The 21,431-nt window shown below is 35.2% G+C and overlaps 1 protein-coding gene across 4 annotated transcripts in view; it reads left to right on the forward strand.

Moving 5' to 3' along the window:
- Window positions 1–21,431, forward strand: part of Ac76E (adenylate cyclase type 2 Ac76E) — a 1,046,273-nt gene that overhangs the window by 206,850 nt on the left and 817,992 nt on the right. For all 4 annotated transcript variants that reach the window (XR_011335836.1, XM_069845293.1, XM_069845295.1 and 1 more), the window contains exon 3: window positions 17,720–17,772. The gene's annotated coding sequence lies outside the window, so the exon portion shown is untranslated. The remainder of the gene's footprint in view (window positions 1–17,719; window positions 17,773–21,431) is intronic.

Below are 21,431 nucleotides of genomic sequence, written 5' to 3' on the forward strand. Positions count from 1 at the left end.
ATGAAATATATCATACAACATACTTCAATATTCCAACCTTAAAGTCTACGTATCTATTTAAGTATTTAACTCTCTCTGTTACGAGACTGTACACGAATGTCTGTGCTTACAATCACCAAGTCACAGCTCTTCAACCCGAAGAGACAATAGCCGCTGAGCAGCTGTATTGTATGTAAAATGTGTATCTTGCGGCTTATTCAACTAAACTACGACCCGTACTCATCAATACGTGATAATGACTCTTATATTGTAGAAACGCCTAACACTTCTGTCGAGGCTGAAAAATTATGGCCTCTAAAATAAGTAATTCAATAAATAATAAATAAAGTTAGTGTCTGAGATTACAGAAACTCACAAATTCATTATTAAAAATATTCAAAGGAGGAAAATTATCTCTGGCAGGGATTAATACGAACTTTTTTTTTTGCACAGGGAGTAAATTTCTTTCATTTTCTCTTACAAATTGCACCCTGATTATGATGGTGATTATGATTATGATTATTCAGTTTTAATAAATATCCATCCAGTATAATTCCCATTCTTAAGAAAATGTTCTTGTCGTAAATGTAAGTTTATCCTGGAAAAGAGGTACAAATGAGGACGTTTGCCGCGATTCGGTAAATGCAATAGAATATGGAGGTATTGCAAACTTGCCATTTCACCAACACCAAACGTTACTGTTGGAGGGATTCGTGGTCGATACAAGCGGGTCACACTGCATTGATTCCAAGATAATTTGGCTACGAAGCTATATCCCGCATGCTCAAAGCTATAACACCTATGAGAAAGGAGCTGTCCGTATTGCCAGGTATGTATGTATGTATGTATGTATGTATGTATGTATGTATGTATGTATGTATGTATGTATGTATGTATGTATGTATGTATGTATGTATGTATGTATGTATATCTATATATGTGTATACGTGTTCGTAGCAGACTAAGTGAATCATAATACTTGAAATATAACACCTATGAGAAAGGAGCTGTCCGTATTGCCAGGTATGTATGTATGTATGTATGTATGTATGTATGTATGTATGTATGTATGTATGTATGTATGTATGTATGTATGTATGTATGTATGTATGTTTATCTATATGTGTGTATACGTGTTCGTAGCAGACTAAGTGAATCATAATACTTGAAATAATAATAATAATAATAATAATAATAATAATATATATATATATATATATATATATATATATATATATATATATAGTAATAAACGGAAGAAAAGTGATAGAATAAAAAAGTGAGAGGCGAGAGGAAAGTGAAGAGGAAAAGTAACAGGGTAATTGTAAAATATCTTGCATTGCGTGAAACGTTTTTATTTTTGCTATGTAAGTTTTGGATAAGTTGGGTTCTGCAACAAATGCTAAAGACGACTGTGATCACCTGATAGCAGATAGATACTAGAAAATTTTATGTTTCTTCTGGAATTAATGATGTTTTGGTTAGTCGTTTTCAATCATTTATAATTAATTGTGTTATTTCTTTTTCTTTTCCTTCTCCATTGTTTTCTTTTTTTCCATTACAATTGTTTACCTACCATTTACTAAAAAAAAATTTTTTTTTTTTGGTAAGCTTTGTCTTCTAGGCAGTCTTCACTTGAGGAAGCTGAATAAAATTTATTCAAAATAATAAGGATGGATTTAAAAATTAAATAAATGCTACCACAGGCAGGATGAGTATACTCTATCCAATAATTAGATAATGGAGCGAGACGGAATGACGAAAGAAAGAGAAATAATTAAAATGTGTGTGTGAGGGCTGTAAACTGCAAGCCTGTTGGCCACTTGTCTCACTCCGTTGTTCACTGTTCCGTTGAAACATAATTAAAAGAACATTGAAAAAAAAGAGTCGAAAATTGACGTAACCTAACAGCTATCATATGCTTGAGTAGACCCTGTGGAAAACATCGAGTCGTATTATATAGAGGATGGAGCGTGATGGACTAAGTGAAAAATCATGAGGATAAAATCCATCTTACATTTCTGTTTCCATTGTACCACGAGTGGCGTCAGAATAAACCTTCATGTCAAAACGTTACAGTTTTTATCTCCTTGTAGATCGAATACAAAGATTTCACTTGTAAAATGTTGAAGGAAAGTAGAGGAAATATGAAATGACAGCCAGTGTCTTGACAGAAAACAACGCGATTTTGTATATTTTTGAAGTTTAATAATAATAATAATAATAATAATAATAATTATTATTATTATTATTATTATTATTATTATTATTATTATTATTATTATTATTATTATTATAGTTACAATAGAAAGAGGATAAGATGAGTAGTTGAGGTTACAATTTTTGCTGAAAGTCGAGACGGTAATGTATGTGAAGAAGTTATAACCTATACTAAGAACACATAATAATTGAAGCCAGGGTCGGTTATTCTTGAGGCACTGGAAGATCAGTCGGAATCGGTCAATATGTTTCAATTGCACTAATGGCTATATCATAAGAAATATGACAGGATGATTGTGAATATAATTGAAATAAAGTGGCTTCCAGCTATTCAAATATATACACTCTCTTCAATTAATCAATGCCACTTTTATCAGCGCAAGGTCACGACTTCTGCTGCTGTGGTCGCTGGCCTATTTCATTTTTGTGTGCCAGACACGGGCGTCTCTTCTATTGTTGCTTATGATATCTCTGTTTCCACAATATTATTCTTTAAAAATTCTCTTGTCAGTCTGGTCGTAAATATATGTTAGTATATTGAATAATTTTATATTTGATGTATTTGTATAGGTATGTGTGTGAATATTTTTTTTCGTCTTAACTCAATTTATATTATATCCGGCTACAAAACCAAGAGATCCCAGCTTAAGTCTCGAAATACTATGAAAATGTACCTTCTTCCATAAGGTCAGGTGTATGTATCCTTTGACATGTGTTTTCCTTTCTTATCTGAAGCGACGACTTCGTGTCATGGCAACTAAACGACCGAAAATTCCGATATTCCGGTATTTGTAACGAAAGTACGTACCCTTATTCTTGTTCATGGCGACGTAAATAATTTTAGAGCATTAAAGAGCCTAGTTTGGCTCATTCTGCGCCCCATTTACTGGGATTGAAGCAGGTAGTTCACAGTTGCTATAAACTTGTATAAATTTAATGTTTAAGTCTGGTTGAAATACCTATTTTTGAAGCAGTGGTATGATATCAGATGAGATTAGGTTGTATTGTATTTACATTCAGCTTCAGTAAAATAGTTTTCTAACAGGTCCTTTGTTTTTTTTTTAATAGACATTTGGATGACGTGAATATGTTGGGAGAAAATCCACAAACGATTAGGGAAAACACGGGAATTTTACTGTAAGCAAGTAAAGAGATAGGTTTGGAAATAAATCCCGAAAAGACAAAGTATATGATGATGTCTCGTGACCAGAATATTGTACGAAATGGAAATATAAAAATTGGAAATGTATCTTTTAAAGAGGTGAAGTTCAAATATCTGGAAGCAACAGTAACAAATATAAATGATACTCGGGAGGAAATTAAACACAGCATAAATATGGGAAATGCGTGTTATTATTCGGTTGAGAAACTTTTATCATCCAGTCTGCTGTCGAAAAATCTGGAAGTTAGAATTTATAAAAGAGTTATATTACCGGTTGTTCTGTATGGTTGTGAAACTTGGACTCTCACTTTGAGAGAGGAACAGAGACTACGGTTGTTTGACAATAAGATTCTTAGGAAAATATTTGGGGCTAAGAGGGATGAAGTTACAGGAGAATGGAGAAAGTTACACAACACAGAACTGCATTCATTGTATTCTTCACCTGGCATAATTAGGAACATTAAATCCAGACGTTTGAGATGGACAGGGCATGTAGCACGTATGGGCGAATCCAGAAATGCATATAGAGTGTTAGTTGGGAGGCCGGAGGGATAAAGACCTTTGGGGAGACCGAGACGTGGATGGGAGGATAATATTGAAATGGATTTGAGGGATGTGGGATATGATGATAGAGAATGGATTAATTTTGCTCAGGATAGGGACCAATGGCAGGCTTATGTGAGGGCGGCAATGAACCTCCGGGTTCCTTAAAAGCCAGTAAGTAAGTAATTATTAGCAATAAATTATTGTATGCACAGTATGTCTCAAAATTGAACGTGCACTAACTTATTAGAAGTAATTGAAATAAAGTTTTCGTTTGTGAGTGGAGTTTTTTGTATGAATAAAATGAAATAAATAAATAAATTAATTAACTCATCTTTACAGCTCTGTCTAAAACTTTAATATTTGTTATAATCTTTTGTCTTTCTTCGTCATGTTTAACCTCTTCTTTTCGTACCGACTTACAGTCCATTACGTACTACGGTAGGGTATATATTTTGATCAACAGTAGACAGGTATACATTGCAGTTCACCCTGGTCGTTCGGTCAGAACGGTACAGGACCACCACTGAGACAACACAGAACAGCACATGGTAGAGGCACAAACACCCGGTTCCTAAACGTTAACATTGTGTTACTCTCTAAGTACTATTCGTACGATTCTGATATGAGGCCCAGTGACATGATGTTAATTTTCATTGCTCACAGCATTTATGTGTCTGAATATTTATTTGAAGTAAAATATTATAGCATAACTATAAAAGTATGCTATTCCATTATTTAAAAATTGCTAAACGTCTCTATTTCAAAGAAAGAACGTTTTATTCCTTAGGTGCGCCGTATTACACCCGGTTACCTTATATATTGCTTCCACATCTCAAAACAACAATACTGATGCATGTTCTAGGGAATACAATAAATTAAATTAAATTTGTTGTGACCAATAATGTAACACGGCTGGTTTAGTTTTGATTACTACCATGCTTTTACATTGGAATAAAACAATTTTTGATTAAGGACTGTGTTCTCTGAACTTGGAAAAGTATCAGTAGAACTCTTTTGAATTGAAAATAACAATGTTAGAAGCTCCTTAATAATGTCCGTACCTTTCATGTTGAATCTCAGTCTGCTTAATATAAGAAACTCGCCCGGAAGTTTGTAATTTGTATTTCCTTTCGATGGCCGAATGCTTTGTGGCATTTTGTGTAAGAATCGTCTTTTATGTTCATTCTCTTGATCTAAAATTGACTCTCTGGAAACACTAAAGGAATTTAATTCAATTTTAATGAAAGTGAAGAAGCATGCTATTATTCTTTATTTTTAGCTCTGTTCGATACAAAGTTCAGCGAGTATAGTCCTTAATTAAATACTGATGTTAGAAAAGAATTCCCTCTCTTCAAAGAAATCGATTACGAATATCGTAAAAGAATAATATGAGAATCACACTAAAATGAGTTCCTTACCTATGTGGCCACGGTTAGAGAATCTGTAGACCAATAATGACGAATGTGTTGATATATAACTTTAATAATTTATTAACTAATGATAAACAGATCAGATGTTGCTGGAAAGTTTCCCTTATTTGATTATTTGTTAAAAATATGAAGGTTATCATCGTTTATATATAAAGCGAAAGCTGTGTGGGTTAATAACACTTTCATAAAACCACAGATCATATCATCGAGCAAGGTATACAAGCAAAAATTTTCACGGGGGCAGATAAAAAAGTGATTATTTTTTCTTCCAGCATGCTATTAATGTTAAAAAAGTGTTTATACAAATTTTGGCCACTCGAGCGCAATTACGAAGGTCGTAAAAAAAGTTCGCATGGGGCCGTTTACAGAAATAATACACAATTTCATTGGACAAATTTATTGGAACAGATACAGTAATTGTTGAGCTATTTTTGAACATATTCCCCACTAAAATTGAGACATTCGTCATACCATGGGATCGACAGAGAGGTGCAGACGGCTGTCACACACTGGTTCTGATGCCAGGCGGCAGACTTCTACGACACAGGGATACAAAAGTTGATCCCACAGTTGCTGTACCTGTTACAATAAATCTTTAATTGAAATTATATTTTCTTTCTGTAAACGCCCGAAGAAATCTTATTTTTTACGGCCTTAGTAATTGCTCTCGAGTGGCCAAAATTTGTACAAACACTTGTTTTGACATTATTAACATGGTACTTACTTACAAATGCCTTTTAAGGAACTCGCAGGTTCATTGCCGCCCTAACATAAGCCATCGGTCCTTATCCTGTGCAAGATCAATCCACTCTCTATCATCATATCCCACCTCCCTCAAATCCATTTGACTATTATCCTCCCATCTACGTCTCGGCCTCTCCAAAGGTCTTTCTCCCTCCGGCTTCCCAACTAACACTCTATATACATTTCTGGATTCGCCAATGCATGCTACATGCCCTTCCCATCTCAAACGGCTCTATTTAATTTTCCTAATTATGTCAGGGGAAGAAAACAATGCGTGCGGTTCTGCGTTGTGTAACTTTCTCCATTCTCCAGTAACTTCATCCCTCTTAGCCCCAAATATTTTCCTAAGAACCTTATTCTCAAACACCCTTAATCTCTGTTCCGCTCTCAAAGTGAGAGTCCAAGTTTCACAACCGTACAGAACAACCGGTAGTATGACTGTTTTATAAATTCTAACTTTCAGCTTTTTTGAAAGCAGACTAGATGACAAAAGCTTCTCAAACGAATAATAACAGGCATTTCCCACATTTATTCTGTGTTTCCTCTCGAGTATCATTTATATCTGTTACTGTTACTGTTGTTCTAAGATATTTGAATTCTTTCACCTCTTCGAAGGATAAATCTCCAATTTTTATATTTCCATTTCGTACAATATTCTGGTTACGAGACATAGTAATATTATACAACTATTTAAAATAGTTTAAAGAAAAGGGCCTCGTAAAGTAAGTCACTGTCACGTGACTTCCCCAGTTTCACCGACTCTGCGACATAACCACTCGGTCGGACAGTAGTCAGCGATCTATACATTATCTCCTGGTCTAGTTCCCTCATAAGTGATACCTTATTGGTATCACTTATGAGGTTCCAACCTGTCTTCTGACAGTTAACTAAACAACAGTTGGGAAATAATAAAATGACGGCAAGCCAATAGTAATTATGAATCATGTTGAATAATTAATATGAAGACAATATTAAACTGCAAGCATCTACATTTTGCATGGATTTATACGAGAGAGTAAGTTGCAACACGGTGCAGGAAAAGGAGACAATGTAATTCAGTATCACACCACTAGGATCGCTGAAGCGCTCTTAAGATTTATAGTTCAATAGTAGTGACTTTTAGCTCAGGACAATCAGTCTTAACCCTTTCCGCTCGAATGAGTCCATTTGGAATCACTAATATTTCTATAATCACTGAGTCATGATTTGGCTGATGATTCCATTTGGTATCCTCAGTAGTAGTTTCGTTCTTTACCGATAGAGTGCAGCACCCCCAGTTCCTTGGCCAGCTGTTACTTGGAAGAGGATTGCTTTGTTTTTTTTGTTTTACATGGTCTTAGGTAAAAATACAAGATAGATGCAAATAAAAAATTGTTTCATTCACAAAAAATAATTTAGGTCAGAAAAGGTTAATGTCTGGTCTGCTTATGCAACTGGACTATTCTATCAGATCATTTTTGTTATTGTTATGAAAGTAGTATGGAAAGTTATGTATTTAAGTTTCATTTAAATATCATTGCTCAGAAGGTTACTAAATTAATATTGTGCTTGTACTAATTTGTGAGGCAGAAATGAATCTGTTAAGGTATCTAGAAAATACTGAAAGCCACGAACCTGCAGCGGTATTTATGAGCAAATAATTGAATCGTGTCTTGATATAGAAATGTTACTATTGAGATCTTGTGTAATGATTCCGGTTGCTTGTTTCATGTTGAAAAGTGAAATTGATTATGAACCTCGGCATTTCATGTGCACTGGACTTCATATCTCACCGGAATTTCCGCTATAATTTATCAGTCTTCTATATCCATTTCATGTTTCTGTAGTTTACAGGAAGATAATACGCTAAAATAATCAAATGCGATGGTTTTCCTGTGTGTTAGGTTTGTTATGGACGTGGTAAGACTGTTTATTCTTTTGTTTAACACTATTTTTAATTAGATATAAACGTAATTTACGCTGCAAAATTTTCCTCCTGTTGTCTTTGATGATCTCGTCATTATGAAATTTGACAATCAGATCAAGAAGCTGTATACTAAGGAACTGGTGGATTGGGGCCTTTAGAACATGATAAAGCTATTTTTTGGCGCAAAAAATAAGGGTTATGTTATTTAAAAGCTATAGTCTATAACTGCAAAATATCAAAATAATTGAACATTGTGATGTCGTACAAGCGAACCTACGGTTTTACATTGTTTTTTAAATCATAGTCCAATTCTACATTATAACATTACTTCGCTTTGCATTAACATTATTTTGTATTGACCGATTCTGCATTATGGCACGTGCATATACATAGCAGTGGTTCTGTTTTATGTTTAATAAAATTGTGTGTACCGTACGTAAAAAGTCTTACAATAAGACACAATAACACTGATTTAAGGTTAAGAATAGCATACTGGGTTTCGTGACATTTTATCGGAAAGTATGTATTAATGCTAATGTAAAATTGAAATATTTAAGATTTTAAATTGTTTTCTTAGTCAATACAGTCTTCATTACAGATTTAATTTCCCTACGATTTATTTGCTTGTTTATTTATCTATTTATTATTCAATTATTTATTATATTTATCTTATTTATTTAATTTATTTATTGTTTTTATTTACGGGAATTTTACTTGAAGCAAGTAGAGAAATAGATTTGGAAGTAAATCCCGAAAAGACAAAGTATATGATTATGTCTCATGACGAGAATATTCTAAGAAATGGAAATATAAAAATTGGAAATTTATCCTCTGAAGAGGAGGAAAAATTGAAATACCTGGGAGCAACAGTAACAAATATAAATGATACTCGGAAATGAAGCACAGAATAAATATGGGAAATGCCTGTTAATATTCGATTGAGAAGCTTTTATCATCCAGTCTGTTGTCAAAAAAGCTGAAAGAATTTATGAAACAGTTATATTACCGTTTATTCTTTATGGTTGTGAAACTTGGACTCTCACTTTGAGAGAGGAACATAGGTTAAGGGTGGTTGAGAATAAGGTGCTTAGGAAAATATTTGGGTCTAAGAGGGATGAAGTTACAGGAGAATGGAGAAAGTTACACAACACAGAACTGCACGCATTGTATTCTTCACCTGACATAATTAGGAAAAATAAATAGAGCCGTTTGAGATGGGAAGGGCATGTAGCATGCATGGGCGAATCCAGAAATGTATATAGAGTGTTAGTTGGGAAGCCGGAGGGAGAAAGACCTTTGGGGAGGCCGAGACGTAGATGGGAGGATAATAGTCAAATGGATTTGAGGGAGGTGGGATATGATGCTAGAGACTGGATTAATTTTGCTCAGGATAGGGACCATTGGCGGGCTTATGTGAGGGCGGCAATGAATCTCCGGGTTCCTTAAAATCCAGTAAGTAAGTATTGTTTTTATTGATATATATTTTTTTTATTTATATTTTAATTTATTGTATTGCCCCCTTCAATCCGCACAGTTAAATCACTTCCATTCTGTACTGTTCTCAAACCAGGAGATTAACCGTGAAAGGAATGTGCTTACTATTGCGTCATCTATTGGAGCGAAGTAGATAGATAATATTACCGTTATAACGTCAGTTTAAAAAACATGCGCTTTCCTGCATATGTTATTTCCTGTATAGAGTGATCTAATTTTGTAACTAGGATAGTATAAATATGTGTGTATCAGTGTTATCGTTCGTGCTTTGAGAGTTAGTCAGCGGAGATGCGTGTAGCCACGTGTGTAACCTTATGACATCACATTCATTCACAGCATTGCCCCGCTACGTCTCATTCCCCTGAGAATTTCTCCTGGTTGGAGTACAGTATCTATTTCAAATAAGAAATACAGGGAAAATAAGTATTAATAGAACACATAAATTGCATTAAATTTATTTCACTCTCGATCTTATGAACAGTCCTTAAAAACAAGAACAATTCCTTAAAAATGTAAATATCGTAACAACATCCAGCCGAGAGCGTAAATGTTTTACAAAATTAGAAGAGGCCTATAAATCTCCTGTTACTTTTTATTTTCATTGTTTTCCAACATGTATTATATGAGCTATGTACTTACATTATGAAGCCATATCTAATGGAGGTAGTTACAGTAGTTAGTGGGGTTTAAAAAGGGCGCGTCAGCTACTATGGCTATTTGCGCCCTTATCTAAAATTCTTCACAAAACACAGACATAATAAAATAATCTCAATACTTAAAAGAACTAAAAAACGTTGTCACGGTTAAAACGGGGCAAACTATCTAATGGAACGCAATGGGTGATTATTATTATTATTGTTGTTGTTGTTGCTGTTGTTATTATTATTATTATTATTATTATTATTATTATTATTATTATTATTATTATTATTATTTACAAAGAAACCGTGTAAGAGGCTCTCCTACACGTAGTGTGTCGGGCCTATTCTTTCAGGTAAATTGGAAAAATGAAGCCTATCTTACAAACTTTAACTGTATTATGTTACCTTATTCTTAAAACTGCGTTTTTCTGAACAAAATAGTTCTTGTGGAATACAATATTATCACTTATTGAATGTCATGTTTTCTATTCTCGATACAGGACTGTGTGTAGAAATGTGAGTCTTCTCTCGTAACTTTACCAGATACCAAAGGAATTCTTCTATTTTATTGGATCTGGTATGCATGAAACGTGATCTTTCAAATAGTTTCTCTATCTTTCAGATACATCTGTAACACTTTGGATATTCAACTCATGTCTGACTTCCATATTTCTCATATTTCTTCTATTGTGAGTGTGTGTCCTACAACAAAAAGAAGAAAACTCATATCTGATGATTCAGTTTGTTTGGCAGTACAGATGTTATTTTCCAGCTTTCAGATTCAAGTAAAAGTAACATCAATGCAACGACATTTTGTAAGTATAATAGATGATTTTCTTATTTTGTTCTGTGTATTGTGCTACAATACAATCTAAATGTTGAAGCTAGCAACGGATTACAATATGTTAAAATTGAAGGAAGAATTGAACAAAATAACATCGAACAGGAGAGAGAGGTTCCCGACGAACACCCAATGAATTAGATTACTCGAATATAATGAATGTGAAATATGAGTAGGCCTATACTTACTTACTTATGGCTTTCAGAGAACTCTGAGGTTCATTGCCGTCCTCACATAAGCTCGCCATCGGTCCCTATCCTCAGCAAGGTTCCTAGCATCATATTTCATCTCTCTCAAATTCATTTTAATATTATCCTCCCATCTACATCTCGGCCTCCCCAAAGATCTTTTTCCCTCCGTCCCCCCAACTAACACACTATATGCAATTATGGATTCGTCCACACGTGCTACATGCCCTGCCCATCTGAAACGTCTGGATTTAATGTTCCTAATTATGTCAGGTGAAGAATACATTGCGTGCAGTTCTGCGTTGTGTAACTTTCTCTATTCTCCCATAACTTCATCCCTCTTAGCCCCAAATATTTTCCTAAGCATCTTATTTTCAAACATCCTTAACCTCTGTTCCTCTCTCAAAGTGAGAGTCCAAGTTTCACAACCATACAAAATATGAGTATGCCTGACAATTTGTTTAAGTTTATAAACTGTTAAAACCCTTTTATATGGTATACGCGTATAAACGCAACAGTGTAAGGTTTAATAATATCTTACAATCAGCTGAATTACTTTTGGTAATATTACAATTCTGTACGTCAGAGGTAATATTATGTAAAGTCCAAATTTTGCCATTTTTGGAGTATAGCACTACTGATTTTCTTAGAGTGCGATCTATCTGAAGGTATGCTCTGTTAAGTTCTGGGACGACTGATTTCGGATTTAATTAATTTTCAAAATAATATGAACATATTTTAGAGTTATACAGGGTTTTTTCTGATCTCTGACAACGAAATTGAATGACGTCATGTGCGTCAGGAATCACACCGACAGCCGAATTGCGGCGAGAGGTGACAGCCGGTAATCAGTGATTTCATAATCAGAGTGCACGGTGTATCACAGTATCAATGCCCAGGAAAATCGAGCCTTTTTAGGAGGGGTACATAACTCTTTCCGATGCCAAGTACAGTTACGTGAAAATCATAGAAGCCTGCAAAAAACGTGGTTTCGTTATTTCCTAGAAAGGCATCTTGTGTGTACCTAATGAGAGTGGCAAAGCTCGGATGGGATTAATTCCAGAGTTGAAAAAACAAGTAAATCCACCCCCCGTCACAAGTCGCCGCATCCCACGAGATGATACAAATTAATTCCATTCGAGCTTTACCAATCACATTAAGTACACAGAAGATGCCTTTCTTGGAAATAACGAAACCTCGTTTATTGCAGGCTTCTTTTATTTTCACTTAACTGTACTTGGCATCGGAAAGGGTTGTTATGTACCCTTCCCAAAAAGGCTCTATTTTCTTGGGCATTTCTGATCTGAGTTGCCGTGCACTCTGACTATGAAATCACTCACTACTGGCCTGTCACCTCGCGCCACAGTTCAGCTGTCGTGTGGCTCCTGACGCACATAATGTCATTCAAATTCGTATCAGAGATCGGAAACAACCTTGTACTACGATAAGGCTCACGTAACTCTGCTTATTTCTATGTGTCTTATAATTGTCAAGTAATACTCTGGTTCCACTATGTTGTTTAGTCAACTGTCCGAAGATAGGTCTCAACCTCACAAGTGATACCAACAAGACACCACTTATGAGGCAACTAAGGCAGGAGATAATGATGTAGGGTGGCCAGTTCTTTTCTCCCTCCATTGCATACATCACCGATTAGTTACATAAGTTAACCGATTAGTTACATATTACACTAGTCAGACTTGAGATACATACAAACAATTAGGTTTGTAGCTTTACCAGGAATGAAAGAAAAAAAAATGTGAAATATATATTTTTTTTTGCGTGTATCCTAAAGTTAATAAAATGGACTTATCACACGGTATCTCTGAGGTCCAGAATTAATTTCAAGACACGACTCAGTGTTACAATAATAAATGGCGAACTTGACAAGCAGTGAAAACATTCCTTCTTAAATAACCTTTACAATTTCATTACCAAGTTATTGGAATAATTTTTTTATATTATTCGCAATCGTGTGAAAGGATAGTATAACAGTTTAATGGGCAGAAATCCATAAATTAAGCTTTTTAAAGTTTAGAATTAACCTCTTCCCTTACTATATATTTTACCAGTTTAGTGAAAAAAGTGTCATATTTTTTATTTTCGTAAAAAGGTAATTTAATATTGCAGAATCACTGTACATCACTAATTTTCTTACATGGTACCTAAAAAATCACTATGAAATAGACATACATTCATACCTGAATTATTATCCCGAGTTATCTCGTGCACCTTGATTCCAGCTCTGGTAGTTGTCCCACTTTGATTTTCTCCTGAACTATTTACTAATTTATGTTTTTTTATGGATTAATTTATGAGGTACAATACCAGTGCTATTATCAAGGCGTTAAATGTTGCTTGTCGTGTGATAGACTCGAAAGCAAGGTATTACTCACAGTGGCACATTGCATTCCGGACAGTAGTATCTGCTCTTCTATATGAGAGCGTTTTGGGTAGAATGGTGTAGCAGTCATTGAATATTTATACCAGTACATCTGTTCTTCAGGTTTGTGAATAATGTTCTGCAGTGTCACTATGCCCAAAAATACACGTATTTCAGAGTCTGTAGTAGGCCGCCACGAATTATTTTCCGCATTCTGTGAACACTTATTAGCATGCCGAATCGTCTCCTCGAATAAAATGTTGATGAGGTCATTATTAAAAAATAATTTAAAAAATTGAGAATTATCGTTATCAGAAACAATGTTAAAATTTCAGGGAATGGGGACCTCGGAGGTGCAGAAGAAATGGTGCCAGATGTCTTCTATTCAAACCACTGTCGAAAAGACGCGATATCAACTGATCTGAATTTGTTTGTTGGTCTATAACTTCGTCTTCTGATACCGATGTTTCATTTCCTAATCTTCTTCTTCCTGATCAAAAGTTTTGGAATCACTAACTTGATCCATCTTTACACAAAACAGCACAAAAAACACTAAACACAAACAGAAAGCGCCAAAACTAACTAGCATCTACTCACTACTGTGTGTGAATGCTATATGAGCATAGAATTCCACTCGCACGGAAGAAGTACAAAAAACACCACCAGATATAGTAATATCACTAACTTCTGTAGCCATCTACAGGAAAAGGTTAATGGAAGGATGGAAACGTATATATTCGGGATATAATCCTTAGCAGCGAAAATGGGACTCAAACGAGTTAACTCGGGTTAATAAATTTTGACAGAAGTTAGCAACCCGAGTTAACTCGGGTTAATCAAGGAAGTGGTTAAATAAATAAATTGTAAGCCAAAAGCTGTCCGTTAGATCAGGATCGAACCCACACTATTCCAGAGTACCAAAGATTACTTTACAATGTAAAATTTACATAGTTCCTGACAGCGCTCATCTGATGAAGGGGGGTATCATATCACGCCTCGTAAGACGACGTTCGAAAAAATGAAGCCTAGTGTGCTAGCCATCCGTCCTATGTCGACTAACTAGTAACCACCGCGCATGCGCCAGAGATCGATGGATAAGAGTGGAAACATTGCAAGGTGAAATGTCCCATTCCGTCAGATTAAAGTTAAAATAACAAGCGCACACGCATACCGTTACAATGTGTTCAATTTCATTGGCTAAACATTACATTACATTGCTTTTTTAAAATCGACGTTTGGCCACTATGTGGTCTTGATGTATTTGTTTTCTCAGTTGGATTTTATTTCAATATGTACAGTATGTGGAAATGTAAAATTGTTCGTAATTCACTTTTTACACTTTAAAATTTTCTGTGATTTGATAATTTATTGTTTTTTAAATTTATGATACATTCCGTAACACTAAGTCCACCTGATTTGAAAAACACGATTTTTGTAGGCATTGAAGTTGCTGAAACTGCAGGATACTTCACAGTTAAAGGTAATGTACGGGAAAACGACTGCTCTCTGTTTTCCACCATTTCATGGGATTACTCTGCTTTGGAATTATTGGCTCAGTTGTACTGACGAATTATTATTGATAACATTAAAAGCATTTCTCCCCCTTTTCCTCTAAAACTACAATCAATCATGTTCCTCTTCAGAGTATAAGCGAATAGTCATATGTGGACAAACAGAATGTCAAATCGCATTTCAATGTGTTGATATATCGATATTATATCGAAATGCTTATGGACACTCGCATTTCTAGGAAGAAGTGCTTGCTGAACTTACATTATATGAGTAAAATGGGCGTTGGGCTTGAGATTTTAACGTATTTATATTCATTTTTTCATTATTTTTGTGTACAACCACTTCTCAAAGTTTGTCGGATTATTTTGGGGACACTCTGTATTTCGAATGGCGTGGATTAAATGGCGTGAAAGATTTATTTTCTGTAGGATTACTTTGTATTTTCCATGAATAATAATAATAATAATAATAATAATAATAATAATAATAATAATAATAATAATAATAATAATAATTTTGATCCAAGAGAAGAAGGAGAAAATAAATAAAAGGGAATATAAAGAAAAACGGGAAGGGGGGAAGACAGAAGATAATAACGACTGAAATTATGAAAGGAGAAAAAGTGAGGATATAAGAGGGGCAGAAAAGTAAATGAAAAAAGTTGCAAATCAACAAACTGAAATGCCATGACTAAAACTATTTATAGCTTTTAAAAGTGTTCTCCGGAAGTTACGCTTTTTAGTAGAAACTGACCTTTCCAACCAATTATTTCTGGATTCGGAGCTCGAAATACCGGAACACAAAGCCGTATTGTAAAAACGTTAACTCGCAGATCGTTGCCATGGACACGGATACAATGTTCTTATGGTTAATTACGACTGCAACCGCGGGGGAGCTCGCGCAGCAGGAAGTGTTATCTGTAGCAGCAGCTGCCGCAATGTTGTTCCCTCGGGCAAACTAGGCGTGATAGTGATTATTACCGGATTTATCTATTTGTCTGCCCTTTCGAACTTTTTGTTAGCCGGTTATTTGTAAATATGCGGCTGCTTGTTAGAGAGCTGACATGTCAAAATATCGAACTGAAATAGGATAGAGCAACAGGCTGCAGGATGCTCGGCGCATTCCGCGGGTGTAACCTTGTAGGAAGTGGTTATTGGAGGAGAAAAATTAGCTCCGGCGCCGGGGATCGAACTCAGGTCCTTTGTTCTACGTACAAAGTGCTTTAACCACTAAGCTACGCCGACGTTCAATCCACAGCACCTAGTGTTTTTCCCTTTATGGCCGACTGCAAGTTCGACATATATGTTGATATATATATATTAAGTCAACTGCCATTATTATACAAGGAGCGCACTCACTTGAGTGACTTGGTGGCCGGGATTTCACAGTAATATGCACTTTTTTAATCATTGTTACCATAACAGATATATTCTTGGGGGGGGATCTTTATGTAGATTGTTCGCCCAGCAGTAGGCCTACTTGTTTTTTTAATAATTTAAATTAAATTAAATTTAAATTTTGGAAACATTTTTATAAAATTATTATACAACCTTGGGCCGAAATTAGAACGTACCTCAGACCTGCTTCAGTCTTACGTTTTGTTTCAGCGAGGAGAAGTGAAATATTGTATCTTCTTGTATTGTGACCATGATCGAAAAATATTAAGTTATTTTGATGCTTATGGCATAAGTTTAAAATAGTATACATATAAATTAGTTTGATACTTAAAACATTATAGCTCAGTTGGTAGAGGAACTGACAACGGACTGGAAGGTTCGGAGTTTGATTCCGGGTGATGACGGGATTTTTTCGTTGTCAAACTTTCAGAACGGTCCCTAGGTTCATTCATCGCCGTATCAAATTGAGTACCGGGTCTTTTCCGGGGGTAAAAGGTGGTTTAGAGGTCAAGAAATCATGGGGCTCTACTTCCACGACATGCCCCCCCCCCGTCCCCCAAGTGCCTTCATGACATATGAATGGACTATTTTTTTTTTTACTGGTTGTTGTTTAATCAACCATCCAAAGACAGGTCACAACCTCACAAGTGATACCAAGAAGACATCACTTATGAGGCAACTAGGCCAGGAGATAATGGGGTAGGATGGCCAGTTCCTTTTCCCCTCCATTGCATACTTCGCCGACTAGCTACATATTACGCTAGTCAGACTTCAGATGCAGACAAACAATAAATTATTGTTCTTCCTCTAACACATATCGTCAAGTGAGATGTACTGCCTGATAATAGATGTACATATCAGCCAGAACCTCAACCAGAGGACCTTTTTTACTCAAGACATTAAATTCCGACTAGCTACATATTGCACTAGTCAGACTTCACATGCAGACAAACAATAAATTATTGTTCTTCCTCTAACACATATCGTCAAGTGAGATGTAGTGCCTGATAATAGATGTACATATCAGCCAGAACCTCAACCAGAGGACTTTTTTTATTCAAGACATTAAATTCCTTGCGTATAAGATGAGTTTGATAATGAAATTTTCTTTTTGAAAATATTTTAATAATTCTTTTATGTAATATTAATGACAGAATGTAATGGAATTTTCTCCCGTCACGTTTTCTGGCGACTTTTCTAGTGCTGGAACTATACTTTACGCATATAAATATTATTTTTTTGTGTTTGATAATATAAAGATCTTTCATGTGTTCAGGTGCCGTGTGAAGGCGCCGCTCAAGGCTGGACGTTCCGGATCTGCGCTACAAGGTAAGACAAAAGACATTTGTTATTCTATCTTTCGTCATCTGTTGGGTTAGGAGAGAAAAATCTTCACGGTCCAAATGAAGTTCATTTTGGAAAAATGAAACTGTTTTATTTTAATGCTATAAAGCAGCGGTCATTAGCATAGTGCACCCTCGGGATAGCGTGTCTTACCCGCGCATAAGACATTGCTGCTGGCGGGTATGCTTCTCTCTCTCTCTCTCCCTTCTGCACGACGGTGGATATTCCGAGAGACTTCTTACTGGAGATGAACAAAACTAACTGCCGCTCTCGTTCGCTGTGTTCGTTGCATTTGTCTTTTGAGTCTCGTCTCGTCATTCTCCTGAGCTTCGAGTCTCGCTCTTCATTCTCGAAATAGCATTTGGTCGACGTGGAAAGATTTCGTAACTTTGAATAACATACATCGTTGAAATAAATAACATTATACATGTTTAAATGAGACAAAAAGGCAAAACAGAACAGTATCTTAGTTATCAAAATGTTCTAGTTGTATTATATATTACCTATGGTTATATAAATAGAAAAAAAATCTTAAATACATTTGCATTTCTAAGAAACATAAAACATAACGTTAATATCTTTTCACTTGAGATTGCACACTTGATCTCAAACATATGAAAATAAAATTCCTAGTTAGGGCCTAGTAATTAAATAAAGACTGGGGAACGGATTATTATACACTGAAAGATAGAGATGGTGTTTCAAATAGGTTACTTGATTTTTTATGCATATATAACAGTTACCAAAGTAGATAAAAGTTCAGTCAGGTATAAAAAACTGTGGCGATTCAAGGCTGCTTGACGTTCGGGACTTCGGTATTGATCAATCTCGACGTCTCGAAACGCTCACAAGCAGTCTTTACGTCAACGACGTGACATGTAGAACATTGTCGTGCGGGTTTTCGGCTTTGTGGGCGCTATTAGTCTTGCTTTCTCGATCGTTGTTCATCTCTACTTCTTACCTATTTCAGCGCATGCTGACGACCACTGCTATAAAGGTATCGGATTTTATAGATAAGGAAATAGCTTAATTTGTGAGTAAATGTCCTATTTGAAGTTGATATTAAATATGAAGAGTGGTAGGAGGTCTTATATATTCATCGTTTATTTAGAATGATAAGTAGTTGAAATAAGACGAACAAAAAAAGTTCCTTGACATTTTGTTGTTTTCTAGAAAAAATCTCTTTGAGTCAGTACTTATGATTAGGGGTCAGATTTTTAGGTAATAAAAATGGGGAAAATACTTGCAATATGTGACAAAAATGAAAATATTTAATTAGGGGTCTATGTTTCCATTATTTCAGATGAATATAAACAATTTACAGTACTCACCAATAAATAAATCTAAAATAAATAAATAAATAATTTATGCTAAACCTCTTCAACTGCTGAAGAATTACACAGTGAGATTCATCTTCAAGTTGTCTCTCACAGAAGACGTACGATTACATAGAACAGCAAATGTTTACTTTTTGTCTTGTTCCGATATAAAAATAGGTGAATATACTAATCTGTGTGTTCTAAATCTGAATTTAAAATCCAAATTATCTCACCACGCACCGTTTTCCGGGGAAAGTGAATTGAATTTTTTTATGAAAAACTTTTTTTTTCCACTGCTACTGACTGCTAACAACAGACTAGGGATTCAAATTACCTCATAATACTTGAAAAATCTGTACTGGATGCAAAAATGATCTTACATAGTTTAAAACACAAAAACATAACAACAATATAAATATTTCATGTGTATAATGAGGAAAGTCTCGGAATTTGAACTTACCATTTAAAAGAATTTTCTGGATGACTTCCGTTTATAACTAGACCCGGGACTGTCTTTTACAAGGGACTGACAATAGTCTTCAAGCATGCTGGATGATGATCTTACTTTATATCGCCTTTCCATTTTATATATTTCTTGATGAAATCTTTCACCATGCTCGTCGCTTACCAAGGTTAGGAGGAAAGAAATCCAAATGAGAATGTGAAGATATATTTTGAGAGACATACTACACCCCATTTTCTCATATGCACTTAACATGGTTTCCACAAGTTCGATGTTGTCTGCCCTAGAATTTCCAAGGTAATTCGAGCAAACATCCATGCCATTTTTTCTGTACTGGAAAGTTTTTCCTCGAGCAAAGAGTCAGCCAAAACTTTGCGAATTTGCGGACCGATGAAAATGCTCTCTTTTAATTTACCCTCACTCAAAATGGTAAACTTTTCTTTTAAATACTGAAAACCACATCCTTGTTTGTTCATTGCGTAAACTTCATCTTGAACTGTTATGAAAATTACTAAATAGAAAGGATCAATATCTGTTTATTGAGTAGAAGTACAAAATAACATGCCAATAACCATAAGAAACCGGAAATAGGTCATAAACTCATAAAATGCATTAGATTTTGTTTCGGTTTACAACCCCAACCCGTGCCAGATGTTTCCTGGGAGACCTCTTATCGAAAAGCGAAATCATAGTACATCTTAAAAACCTTACGTGATACGAAGAAAAGAGATGCATTTTCGGATTCAGTGCACACCAAACCATAAGGTTCACATTACTTTAAGTCGGAGCAACATTTTTGTTGTTCAGTGTTATCGCAGAACGCTGCCTTATACTGAGAAAATGAGTGCTTGAGATCACAAAATTGACAAATTTATAGCGGGGCATGTCACTCACACTCACATATGAAGAGTTCGCGGGAAAAACGATGAATGTCACAGTTTTTTTAAGGTTGATGTCATTATCTAATTCAATGGATCACTGCGAAATTTAATGTTGTTCATACATCTTGATTACACAACTTTTAACACTGTATCACTTCGAAAAAACACACATAAAATTGCAACCTCATTGAAGAAATTAAATTACAACATCGCATACAGAACAAATAACACTCTACAAAAACATCTCAACACACAAACAACACAAACAAACAAATACAACCACACAGGCGTATACAAACTCAAATTTAACACCTGTAACAACTACTACATAGGACAGACAGACAGTTCATTTCAAACACGTTACAAAGAACACATCACAGCCATAACAAAATTACAAAACACCTCCACATATGCAGAACACATCACATATGCCAACCACACCTACCGAGACATCAACACAGACATGGAAATACTGCACATCCAACCAAAAAGCCAGAAACTCAACACACTAGATTAATATGAAATATACAGACACACGAAAACACACCCCAACGATATTCTCAACACACAACTCAATTTCAAAACATATACACTCTTTGACTCTACACTACGAACGCACCCTCATAGGAAACAAGAGGCGCCAAAACAAACGACAACCAGTTCTGAAGATGACCCAAAATAGGTCGAAACATGTTAACAAGATACTTTAAAATTTAACACAAGAAAGTTCTTATCATACATATTCCGTTAATGTTGTTCTTATGAAAAATGGTAAAAAGGAAAATTATCACCACGAATACAGTAATCCTTTCCTTTATTTTCTATAGGAACAGTACTACATCTTGCAGTTATAGACTCAATTAGATCATTATCTAATCCTTAACAGAAATGTGACATTCATCGTTTTTCCCGCGAACTCTTCATATGTCCATTTCTTGCTGATCCTTCAACACATTTGACATTTTATACATTTCTTGGCAT

Source organism: Periplaneta americana, chromosome 14 (assembly GCF_040183065.1).
Source record: "Periplaneta americana isolate PAMFEO1 chromosome 14, P.americana_PAMFEO1_priV1, whole genome shotgun sequence".
In the NCBI taxonomy this organism is placed as follows: Eukaryota; Metazoa; Arthropoda; class Insecta; order Blattodea; family Blattidae; genus Periplaneta; species Periplaneta americana.